We start from the raw sequence: 13,430 nt of genomic DNA, 5'->3' as shown, positions 1-13,430 counted from the left end.
TACAAGAAGCACAACTAAAAATCTCACAGCAAGTAGATTCTCATCACGGGCATGGTTATGCTCTGTGAAGGTCAACGATTTGTTCTTTAAACTCATTTCCTGAGGATCAGCCATAGCTTGACCACAGTATAGTGGTGAAAGTCATTACAAGGCAGCAACCATGGGTCCTTAGTCTCAATACATTGAACATACTAATAACAAGGCTGCAGATGAATTAAACCAGAGCTCTGCTTGCAGCCTGGTTGTGCAAATCAGAACAATGGACCTTTCTGAACTGAGGTATTTATCAGCAAACAAAGATGGAGAATATAGTCTACACGAACTGCTACAGAGGGAATAAGCAGTTTAGCAAGAATACCAAATTCCCCTGGTATAATGTAACAGGACCCAGCCTTCTGGCACCAAAACCCTGAAGACTTGCCTGTATCCACCCAGATGAAACTCGAGAAAGGACAGCATTCCTAGCATAAATCCAGAATCCTGTCCCAGTATTCTACTCTAAAAGGAAGAAATGAGTTTCAGGGCAAGATAGTGTTTTCTTCCCTCCCAGAGGAGGAATCTTGCAGACTATCTAAAGCCTTGCAGAGCACCTCCAGGCTGCTGCTCTTTGTGATAAATCCAATTTCTGGCTGGTTGAACACAAGGGCCAGATCCTGAACTAGCACACCTAAGCTGTACTGATCATTAACCATGTAGTTTAAAGATGGTTAGGACTAGACAAAGGAAGAGCAACAAAACAGTGAAGAGGATTGGGGGGGGGGGGGGGGAGCAGGGCCGGTGCAAGGGTATTGGGCGCCCCCCCCCCGGCGCAGACTGTGCGCTTCTCAGGCTGCCAAGCCGTAGGGGGCACTGCAGAGCAGCCACGTGGTGCCGCAAGCGGGGCCTATCCTGCTCGCAGCAAAGAGAAATAGAGACTATGTGCACTATTTCTCTTTGCCGCGAGCGGGATAGGCCCCGCTTGCGGCACCACATGGCTGCTCTTCGGCGCCCCCTACGGCTCGGCACCCTAGGCGACCGCTAAACTTCGCCTAATGGATGCGCCGGCCCTGGGGGGGAAGACATCCCACCCAAACCAAACCGTGCAAAGTACAGAAGAGTGCATGAAAACTGCAGCTTTTCCTCCAAATACCAGAGACAGAAAAGACACTGCAGCATGACTAGCACAGAATAACGAGCAACTTCTCAATGCCACTGAATTTTCAAGACTGTCTGAGCTAGAGTGGATTTCATGGTCCAGCATGACGTAAATGAGCTATCTACTTAAAAACCCATAGAGCCAGCCCTTTAGGACATCGGGCCTGCCGTAGTTACTCACCGCTGAGAGATTACTGTGATAAAAGCTGGAAACCCGGTCAAATTAAATTGCACTTATAGGTACTTTTCATGCAAAGTGGATCCCCACAAACGTTATGCACCTTCTCATTCTGTTCTATAAGCTCATATGGTGCTCTCATCCAAGGAAAGGAGCCTGATGCGCACAAGGGAGAGTGTCGCTCCGACTATTTGGAAAGCACTACCATTTAATATGCAGTTACCACTGGATCCATTTGCCTTTAGGAGACTATTTTAAAAAAAGGGTGCTTCAAAAATAGCCTTTGCAGTATGAGGGTTTTTGGGTTTTTTGGGGGGTTTTTTGTTTTTTACCTCGTGGCTTCCAGGTTTTTGCTGGTTTCACTGCAGTCCTGTCAAAGCATTATTAGAAATTGTATCCTTATAATTAATTTGTTACTTTGTGCCTTTTATTTTCTCCAACATGCTCTGAGTTCATTTGATAGAAAGCTTGGAACAGTAACTTCACAAAAATGCTTCATAAAAACGGCCACCTCAAGAGTGCAAAAATCTGCCCATTAAGTAAGACTGAATCCGGCATCAGGAGGCAGTCACGCCTTCACACATTTATACATTCACAGCTGGGCACTGCAGCAGTTCTGCCTCCCTAGTAAAGCAGGTAACCACAAGCTTTCCCCTTTTCACCCCACCAGCAACACATCACACCACACTTTGCTCGTTGGTATAACAGGGTCGCAGCTTTATTACACATTTACATTTGTGATATTATGAGCCCTGAGCCAGTTCTGATTTCTCCATCTGTGGAGCCCTCTCATTGCTCCGCTGCCCTGCATTCCGGCACCAGCCAAATCGTGTTAGTGGTTGGCATGGCTATTCGGGACCAGCCCACGCCCCCATCCGCCAGGCCGGACGACACTCATGCCTCTGGCCCCACTGGCCACTCAGCATCCAATATTATCCTTGCCAAACTACTTCATGTGTTCATTAGCTTGGATACCCACCTCTCCCCAGCTGCGACATAAGCAATACTCGCCTCTTTTACCCCACAGGAAAAAGCATATTTAACATTATTGACAAAAAGAGTGGGCAGGAGCAGAAAGGGAAAAGAGGGCAAATTACCTGGTTCACCGCCCCCCTCTCCTTTTATACCCACCTGCTGACTGGCTTCCATTTGCAGACCCCACCCTTGATCCTTCCCCTCATTCTGCAACTGTGCTAAATGACCCTCAAGGAACCACCTCCCCCTCCCCTCATTGGGTGGGCAACGGCACCTAATTAACTCAGCCTTTCCCAGGCAGACTGGCTTGAGGGACTCCTAGCCTGCCAATGGTACTGCGCATTCAGGCCGATGCAATATCAGTGTGCATTAAACGGGCGTTCATGATCGTGTGCCCGCTCCCTTGACGCACGCTGAGCCACCTCTCCGGGATGCCTGATACAAAATGAAAAATGGCCTGCCACAGTAAAATGGAGGCGCAATCCAAAGTCAGGAACCAGGAACACCAAGACGAAACAAGAACAAGGATCCAAAGCACAAGAACTCACCGAAGCAAGCAGACCTGACTAACCACGAAAGTTGCCAAGTCAAGGAATGAGCAGAGGAAGCCACCCTTTATACTTCCCCTGCTCTGGCTGATAGGGAACAGCTGAAGCTAGTTAAAGGGATCAGGTCCCTTTAAATCTGTCAAGGAGGTGTGGCCTCGCGCCTAAAGATGGCGGTGGCCATCTTGGATTTCCTCCAGAGGAGGAAAACGCTGCTGGACGCCGCGGGGGGGAGCAAGGACGACTCCCCCTGCGGCGAGCAGCACAGGGACCCATGCTGGAGCGACGGGCCTTGAGTCAGGGCCTTCCCCCGGGACTCCCATGGCGGTTTGCTGTTGCGGGCAAGGTAGGGGACCGCGATCGTGGCCTACCACGGCCGTGAAACACAACCCCCCCCCCCCCCCCCAACACAGTTAGATTCCCCATTCAGGAGGACCCCAGAAACCATGCGGGTTGTTCTGTCACCACAGGAGTGTCTGGCTTGAATTGGGAGTGGGTGTAATCAGCTCCAAAAGACCTGAAGCATTTGTTTTATAGACTGAATATAAAGCCGATCTTATCTCCATGAAAGAGAAAGCTTCTGCAGAAGCTGTTACATGCATATCCAACTATTTCAAAATCAGCTCTTCACTTCACGAGGAACAGTGAAACCTCTGACTACAGTCACACACAAGCATGCTCTAACCACATTAAGAGGAAATCACAACACTGCTTGAGAAAGTCCTAGTTTTAGGGTCAGCTTCAGTCGGAAATTAAGTTTAGCTTTATCATGTAGCACACCTCTTGACCCATAACCAAAGAGTGAGTTTTTGGAGAATACCGTTAAATGACAAACTAAGTGTTACCACAGGACAGTGCTGGCACAGCGTATAGTCCATTCTGTGTAATACTTGCAGAGGGCAATTCTTTTACTCATGTATACAGTTCTGCTCACAAACAAGAGTCTGTTGGCTTTCTTCACTGTGAGATTCCACATTATCACATGGGAGACAAACAACTTTGCTTCATTGTAAAAACAAATAACGTGGGATTTTAAAAAAAAAAAAAAAAGAAAAGAAAAAGCACATGTGGCATTAGCCTGCTTTGAGCAGACTTTCTCCCATGACTGCAGTATGTTGTGTGCATTGAACTAAACCTCCCTAGAAGGATAATTACAGTTTGACTTCAGTGCTGTCAGAAGGCAGACGGAAATAATGTCACTGATGGCACGTAATGATTTGTATCAGGATATCCAGTCATGCGAGGTTTGCTAGGACTGTTGTGCTGTGCACCAGGGAAGTTTAATAGATTTTTTTTTTTTAAACAGCCCTCACCTGGCAGTCCAGAACGATTTCAGAAGAGATGTTATTGTAAAGCAGCTTCCTAAAAGCAATAACCCACTAGATCTTTTCAATTACAACTGAAAGCAGTTCCTGTTCTCTAACAAACTTTACCAACAGAAGTACTGATATAAGCTTTAAAACCCAAATCTCTTCCTAGTACCCACCCTCCAGGAATGTGGGAAAAAAAAAATACAGACACTGAATGACAAGCAACTTAAGATGTCTGCTTTGACTAGTTTCCATTCCACATGCAGCTGGAAATAGATCATTTATTCTATAGATGCTGTCCTAATGAAGTAAAACTAAACATAACAATTGGCTGCAGGAGAGGAACACAAACCAGCAATACATCCATTAAGGAAATTAAAAAAAAATACATAAATTTCTACTTTTGCTAACCATTTCTCTTCCTTTTGTGTCACTGTATATAACTGTCATGTTTTACATCCTGGGGGAATATGTAGTTATCTGGAAGTTTATTTTATTCTTGGGAAAATGGTCTCTGGAGGAATCTTCTGCACAGTCCTCATCCGAGGCCTAATTTACTTTCTAATAATAATCTCTTCCTAGAACTGTTTTAGGCAGCCAGGTTTCCCACTACTCCATCACTAGCCTCCAGGTCGCTAGGAGCTAAGCAATGGCCTTTCTAGAGATGATAGAGCATGGATGTATATGTTGAGTGTTCAAACTATTTGCTCATGTAATTAACTGACCTATTTTTTTTTTTTTTTTGCTGCTAGGTAATATACTAAGAATATAAAGACACTGAGGCTTACTAAAAGGAAGCAGATAGGTATGCTACTGGAGACATAGTAAGATAGTAGGAGATAGTATACAAGGCCCTTGTATACTATTGTATACCTTGTATACTATTGTATACCTTCTTTCAATCTTTAATAAAGTAGAAGTGCAATGTCACAGTGCACCTGCCTCATGTAAGGTAGGTATTGATCTACACACTTTTCCAGGTAAAATGCATAAAGGAAGTAGGGCTTTTTATGTATTGTGTTGGTGCATCAGGGGCCATTCTATATGGAAAAGAGCACATAGCTGCATGTAAACACACAGCAAGTTTTCCATAGATAGGTTGAATTAGCCATTACATATGGATAATGTCATCTGGTGGCACTGAACAGACTTGTCTCTCCAAGCTAATAGAGCTTTGAGATCAACTGAGGATGTGCTGGATTTCCTACACAGGTGTTACTTCCCGAGTCTCTTCAGTCTATACCAGAGCTAATCTAGCTACGAAGTCTACTCTCCATGGAGGTGGGTGAAAATTATATAACATAGTAATTGATGGCAGATAACCAATGGTCCATCACGTCTGCCCAGTAAGTTGCTTATGGTAGTAACTGCCACGACATGCACATTAACTCAGTTTCTTCTCCTAAGGGTAGCAACTACTGCTACATGCACAATACCCTCATGCCAAAGGTAATAACTGCCACTTCATGCTCATTACTCCTCCAATGCAGAAATTTACACCTAAAGTTAATATAGTTTACTCTAGTTCTTCACTCCTATCCTCTAGCCTCAAAGGATGTGCAACATTTATCCCATGCCCTCTTGAATTCCAATACTGTTCTAGCCTTCACTATCTTTTCCTGGAGGTCATGCCAGGCATTTCACCACTCTCTGAAGAAATATTTTCTGAGAATCAAAATCAGATATTCCATGGCTTTTTCCATAGATAAGCAGGCTGAATTAGCCATTACATGTGAGGAGTCCCAAAGGGTCTCCTCACATGTTGCAGCTGAGCATTTACGTAGTAAGCAACCTGGCCCTCACTGTGGAGAGTGGACTACAGTGACACCAGATTTTGCAAACTGCTTGCCCAAATTTACTGTCAGTCTTTGAGAGGTTATGAAGACACACACATGACTTCAGAACGATTCTACAATCAATCATTTTCGCAAAGCTGGACTATTGTAACTCCATCATGCTTGGTCTCCCTTCTTCACACACCAAACCATTGCAAATGGTCCAAAATGCCTCCGCCCGTATACTCACTAACACCAGGAGAAGAGAACACATAACCCCTATCCTGATGGGCCTCCACTGGCTGCCTATCCACTTCAGAATAATCTACAAGACCATTCTCACCATTTTCAAAAACATCCATCAATTAGCCCCAATCGATCTCCATATCCCCCTCCGATTACACTACTCAACAAGACCGACAAGAGATGCTTACAAAGGATCTCTTCAAGTACCTCCAGCCAAAACTACCAGACACATCACGCTTAGAGATCGGGCCTTCTCCACAGCTGGTCCAACTTTATGGAACGCCATTCCCCCGGATCTTAGAATGGAACCCAGCATCTCAACATTCAAGAAAAGACTCAAGACGTGGCTGTTCACGCAGGCCTTTCCTAACTCCAACATTACTTAACCTCCTCCAATCAACATTCTTCGCTAGTAATAGCATTAATAGCCAATCAACATTCTTCGCTAGTAATAGCATTAATAGCCACCTCTTATAATGTTATTATATATATATATATATATATAATTATTTGATCTTCATTTTCCTTCTTACTCCTAGTTATTGATTCCCTGTTACATGTAACTGCTTTTCTGCACCATTGTTCAAATTGTAAAGTTTATTGCACCCCTGTTTCTTGTGAACCAGCATGATGGGACTACTGTCTTGAATGTTGGTATATAAAAAAACTTAAATAAATAAATAAATAAATAGTGGAACATAAAGGTGTGAATGGAAGACCAAGTTGCAGCTTTGCAGCTTGCAGTCCTGCTAAATTAACTCAGCCAGTTAAAGTACACTTGGTAACAACTACTCCTGTTGAGGTCATATGAGATAAACAGTTGGGCAGTTTTACAATGTGATGGAGTTAGTTTCTTTTAATACGCTAAAGCCCTTTTGCAGTCCAGAGTATGTAGGGCTTTTTCACCTTCATGAGCATGGGGCCTAGGAAAGAATGTAGGCAACAAGATGGATTGATTGATATGAAAGGAAAAATTGCTACTTACCTGATAATTTCCTTTTCTTTAATAAGGAGAAGTGGATCCAGGAAACTACAGACCGGTTAGCCTGACTTCAGTGCCAGAAAAAATAGTGGATAGTGGAAAGTGTTCTAAACATCAAAATCATAGAACATATAGAAAGACATGGTTTAATGGAACAAAGTCAGCATGGCTTTACCCAGGGCAAGTCTTGCCTCACAAATCTGCTTCACTTTTTTGAAGGAGTTAATAAACATGTGGATAAAGGTGAACCGGTAGATATAGTATACTTGGATTTTCAGAAGGCGTTTGACAAAGTTCCTCATGAGAGGCTTCTAGGAAAAGTAAAAAGTCATGGGATAGGTGGCGATGTCCTTTCATGGATTGCAAACTGGCTAAAAGACAGGAAACAGAGAGTAGGATTAAATGGACAATTTTCTCAGTGGAAGGGAGTGGATAGTGGAGTGCCTCAGGGATCTGTATTGGGACCCTTACTTTTCAATATATTTATAAATGATCTGGAAAGAAATACGACGAGTGAGAATCAAATTTGCAGATGACACAAAATTGTTCAGAGTAGTTAAATCACAGGCAGATTGTGATAAATTGCAGGAAGACCTTGTGAGACTGGAAAATTGGGCATCCAAATGGCAGATGAAATTTAATGTGAATAAGTGCAAGGTGATGCATATAGGGAAAAATAACCCATGCTATAATTACACAATGTTGGGTTCCATATTAGGTGCTACAACCCAAGAAAGAGATCTAGGTGCCATAGTGGATAACACATTGAAATAGTCAGTTCAGTGTGCTGCGGCAGTCAAAAAAGCAAACAGAATGTTGGGAATTATTAGAAAGGGAATGGTGAATAAAACGGAAAATGTCATAATGCCTCTGTATCGCTCCATGGTGAGACTGCACCTTGAATACTGTGTACAATTCTGGTCGCACATCTCAAAAAAGATATAATTGCGATGGAGAAGGTACAGAGAAGGGCTACCAAAATGATAAGGGGAATGGAACAACTCCCCTATGAGGAAAGACTAAAGAGGTTAGGACTTTTCAGCTTGGAGAAGAGACGACTGAGGGGGGATATGATAGAGGTGTTTAAAATCATGAGAGGTCTACAACGGGTAGATGTGAATCGGTTATTTACTCTTTCGGATAGTAGAAAGACTAGGGGGCACTCCATGAAGTTAGCATGGGGCACATTTAAAACTAATCGGAGAAAGTTCTTTTTTACTCAACGCACAATTAAACTCTGGAATTTGTTGCCAGAGGATGTGGTTAGTGCAGTTAGTATAGCTGTGTTTAAAAAAGGATTGGATAAGTTCTTGGAGGAGAAGTTCATTACCTGCTATTAAGTTCACTTAGAGAATAGCCACTGCCATTAGCAATGATACCATGGAATAGACTTAGTTTTTGGGTACCTGCCAGGTTCTTATGGCCTGGATTGGCCACTGTTGGAAACAGGATGCTGGGCTTGATGGACCCTTGGTCTGACCCAGTATGGCATTTTCTTATGTTCTTATCCAGAACCAGAGGATTATGCACTTCTACCAGCAGATGGAGACTGAGCAAAGCTGACATCATAGTATTTTTCTTATGTTCTTCTTATGTTCTTCTTATGTTCTTCTTATGTTCTTCTTATGTTCTTCTTATGTTCTTCTTATGTTCTTCTTATGTTCTTCTTATGTTCTTCTTATGTTCTTATATACCCCTGCACTGACAACAGCCCACCAGTATTCTCTGCAAAAGCCAACTGTGGGCAAATTAACAAAACTTAGATTATTAACAGATAACCATTCCAGCTCTCAGACAACAGGAAAACACTGAGCTCAGACAAAGTGTGTAATACTAGCCTAGGGATTGAAATAACACTTACCAGTAACCCTAGGAACACACAGCCATACAAGAGGAAAATCACACAACCATCCGGCGGCCAAGAGCAGGAAGGTGGATCCACTTATCCTTATTAAAGAAACGGAAATTATCAGGGAAGTAGTAATTTGTCCTCTCTTAGCATATGGACAGGTGGGTCCAGAACCAGTGGGATGTACCAAAGCTACTCCCAAAAAGGGCGGAAGGCTGCCCATGGTCTGAACAACACTACACATGCAAAGGTTGTGTTCTACCAGGCCTGCACATCCATGCGGTTAATCCTAAAAAAGATGTGGGAACCACCACGTTGCAGTTCAGCAAATGTTGACGGGAGACAAAAATCTAATCTCTGCCCATGACACTGCTTGAGCCCTAACCTGGCCAGGCAATGGCTACTCAGCACCCACATACGCGGCCACGTCTACCTCCTTAATCCAGCGGGCTATTGTAGCCTGCGACGCTGGGTTGCCCTGTTTGTTCTCCATGGGGGGAGGAAACAGGTAACTTGTCTTCCTGAGAGGTCCGAACACCTCATAATACCGTCCAGAGATAGCAGGGAAATTGACTCAAAAGAAAATCCAAGACCACTTTTGGCAAAAAAGATGGAACAGTACGCAGTTAAATCTCCCCTGGAGTCACCCACAGAAGGGCTCCTGGCAAGACAAGGCATGCAGTTCGAATACTCTATGCGCAGAACAAATTGCCACAAGAAACACCATTTAAGGTCAGTAACCTCAAGGAGAGGCTATGCACTGATCGAAAAGTGGGGCCTGCCAAAAAAATTAAAACTAGATTAAGACTCCACAAAGGCCCTGGTAACTGCAAGGGAGGACGAAGATGCTTCACTCCTTTTAAGGAACAGGCCACATCTGGAAGAGCCAACAAGGGTCCACCATTCACCTCACTTTGGAACAGGCAAGAACTGCCACCTGTACATTTAATGAATTAAGGGCCAACCCTTTCTCAATCCATCCTGCAAAAAATTCCAAAATAAGCGGGACCTTAACCAAATGAGAAAGAACCTCTATCTTCATACCAAGCCTTAAACACTCGCCAAACCCACACATAGGCTAAAGTGGAGAACTTTCTTGCTCGTAGCAAGGTGGCAATCACTGTAGTAGAATATCCGTGATTCAGCAACTGAGCCCTCTCAAGGGCCATACCATAAGACAAAATTGAGTTGGATCTTCGTAAAGAACAGGTCCCTGCCATAGCAGATCTGTGAGCCAGAAACCGGTCACTAGAACCACTTGGTAAGGTAGCAAATGAAGAGAGGCTCCTTGAGAACTCATAGGTGTAATTACTAATGCAACTGTTTCATGGCCTCTGTGTCACTTCAGATAACAGTGGTTGAATTAGTTAATCCCACTGGGTACTTAGGCCCCACTAGAGGTAGTGGATGTGCAATGGAACCACATTGATGGCTGCTGCCATGTGACCAAGGACTATCAGGAGCTATCTGTTAAATGAGCATGGAAGAGAGGAGACTGCAGATGAGCAATGAGTTAAGTGAATGTTTTCAATAACTGAAAGATGTCTTCATGTATACTCTAATAGTGTTCCACGAGTCTTTCTTGAGAACAACCAGCCCTTGAAGAAGGAGCTAGTCTCCGAAACATCTGGATGTCGGCTGTGCAAGACCGACCACAGAACTAAAGATAAGTAACAATAATGGCGTTATTTGTGCTATCATCAATGCAATAACTTGGAAGTGGACATTTAAAGAGTTTTCATCACTGAGGTACCTAATGATTTTTAAAGCCTTCATAAAGGCTTATAGACACGATAGCTGAATTCCTTACAGCATCGTATGAAGGTACACTCAGACTTCAAACTGACATCCATATAACAGGTCATTTATTGCTCACATTAAAGGTATCAGCATCCACCACTACATCCCATACAAATACTTAGATTTCCTGCAGCCTGAGAGCAAAAGAAACCATCACATAGCTGTCAAATGCCAACTACAGACTAAGCTGCTCCAAGGAATTTAGAACTTAAGAGTATTCGAGGTAAAACTGAAGTGTTTCCCAATACGTGTTTAAGAGGAACATTTAGCAAAACAAAGTCCAACCCTTTTAGCATAACTATTTCCAGGGACCCAGATAAAGATATTATACCTGCAGATGAAAAACACCACACTAACAAATTTCGCACCCCTACTCCCTACAAAAGACATATGAATATTTATAGGGAGTTTTCTGCTGCATACATCAGACTGCATGGCTTCCAGGCCAGTGCACAGGTCATGCTGCAGTTAATTGCCTTGGGGACAATAACATAGTAATTCACAAGTATTACAGCTTATCACTAATCCTTTCGAAAATAAGCAGCAAGCAGAACAGGGAAGCTCAATTACAGGAAACAAATTTCTGGTTCTCTCGATCAATTCCAGGTTAACAGCATGATCAAGAAAACATTTGTTAGAAAATAAAAGGGTTATGCTTTATATCAAAAGATTTTAAAATTAAAAAAAAAGACATTTAGGCAATTTTTGATCTATTGCTGGATGCAAAAAGGAGATTTTAAGCACAAGTTCTCTACTGAATGCTAGCAATTACTGTGGGGAACATTAGAAAATCAGGAGCTTTTCAATAGGAAAGCAGTTTTCAGCTACTCAAATATGGCATTTAGGGACACTGAGCATCTGGCGTTTGCATGCCTTAGCTTCTTGGTATTCCAGCCTTGAGCAGACTGATTCTGTAATACAGGGACAGATTTTGAGAGATCCTACCTTGAAGGCTAGAGGATGCCCTTCAAATCAACAAAAGAGGTACAACTGGGACTACAACTGGCCACATTCACATGCAAAAATGTCAAGTGACAAAGTGTACAGATATATCCAATACTGATATAGAAAAGCATAATTCACAGCTATAAAGTGATCAACTGTGCCAAAATGAATAGAGAATTAAAATACATTGAGGCTATTATAAAATCACTTTTATTCAGAAAACTGGCCAACTGAGTTCAGGTTTTTATTTGAAGAATATACATTGGCACAAAAAAAGAATTTGTAACATCCACAGTTAGTGCAACTAAGCAGCCCTGTAGATTATACAGAAAAATTTCAGAGTATAACCCACACCCTAACCCCCCCCCCCCCCCCCCCCCCCCCCCCCATTCTATAATGTTATGAGCAAGGATGAGAACACAAAGCTGAAGACAACACCACAAGGGCCTATCAAAAGAAAAAACTAATTAAAAATGATTGGCTATCAAGCTGCGTATCATTCAAAATAAGACTGCAGTCTCCCTAGGACAGTGACTCAATATAAAGAAAAGAGTCCAAACATTCAAAAAGGACCTCATGCCAAAAATCTCCAAATCTAACATTTTTTCATAACCCATCAAGTGATGGACTGCGTTCCTCCATCGTAACGAAGAAGGATATTCCAATCTCCAGGATTTCAAAATAGATAACTTTGCCAAAAGCCACAGCTTCTAGAATTTAGTCCAATTTCAAAGTGGCTACACCATCAAAAAGAAAAGCTTTTGAGATCAAAGGGATAGGAAAATGCAGAATCTACCCCCAAAAAACTCAGATCCTTTGCCAAAAAAGTTGAATAGTGTCACAAGACCAAAAAAGATGCACGAGAGAGATCACTTCTTTAACACATTTCATAGAGGTTTGAGTCAGAAAACGTAGATGGGAAAGCTCTTTTCTGTGAGAATTGGAAGCACAAACTTACTGTACCTCTCAAATTTGTATTGACTGATATCAGATATAACTAACTGTATTCTCAACTCAGTATTCCATTTATCAACAATATTTTGTACCTGAAAAACCTTTACCTCTAAAAGAGACATAAAAAAACTAAAGTATTGTGTGCGCGCTATTCCTTCCATTATCTATCAAATTATATAGAGTATCTGATTGGTATCCTCTTAAACACTGGGCAACTAAAGAACCAATGTAATGGTGGGATTGCAAATATGAAAAAAAAAATCTCTTTCCTTAGGCTCCACAAAAGAAATATGAGCCTCTCAATCTACCAAATGGTGGACAGAGTATATACCATTCTGCTCCTGAAGTCTGAAAACATCCATGTGCAACCCAGGAGGGAAATCCCCATTTCCCCTTAACAGCAACCAGGCAGAGCAGGACTTAAAAATAGTTTCCCACATACCCATTTCAATTTCCTCAAAACTGGCAGAAATAGTTTAGTTCACTCTCCCATATAGGGTGAGAGCATCGAGAAAGGCACATTTAAAAGAGATATCCAAGATGTCTGGCCTCCCCCTTTATTTCCTTTTACTGCTCTGGGGTATAAAAAGTACCACATGGCCAATGTTAACGTACATAGTAACACAGCAACGATGGCAGTAAAGGACCAAAGGGTCCACCCCGTCTGCCCAGCAAGCTTATGGTAGTATCTGCCACATAGGTTACCACCATGTTTCTCTTAAGGGTATCAACTGCCA

The 13,430-nt window shown here is 42.6% G+C and overlaps 1 protein-coding gene across 4 annotated transcripts in view; it reads right to left on the bottom strand.

Annotated features, from left to right (window-relative positions):
- Window positions 1-13,430, bottom strand: part of BAIAP2 (BAI1 associated protein 2) — a 248,898-nt gene that overhangs the window by 178,241 nt on the left and 57,227 nt on the right. The gene's annotated exons all lie outside the window — the stretch shown is intronic.

The sequence above is a fragment of the Rhinatrema bivittatum genome, chromosome 4, assembly GCF_901001135.1.
Source record: "Rhinatrema bivittatum chromosome 4, aRhiBiv1.1, whole genome shotgun sequence".
NCBI lineage: Eukaryota > Metazoa > Chordata > Amphibia > Gymnophiona > Rhinatrematidae > Rhinatrema > Rhinatrema bivittatum.
The sequence above is the reverse complement of the archived record's forward strand: the minus strand, read 5'-3'. Positions and strand labels throughout refer to the sequence as shown.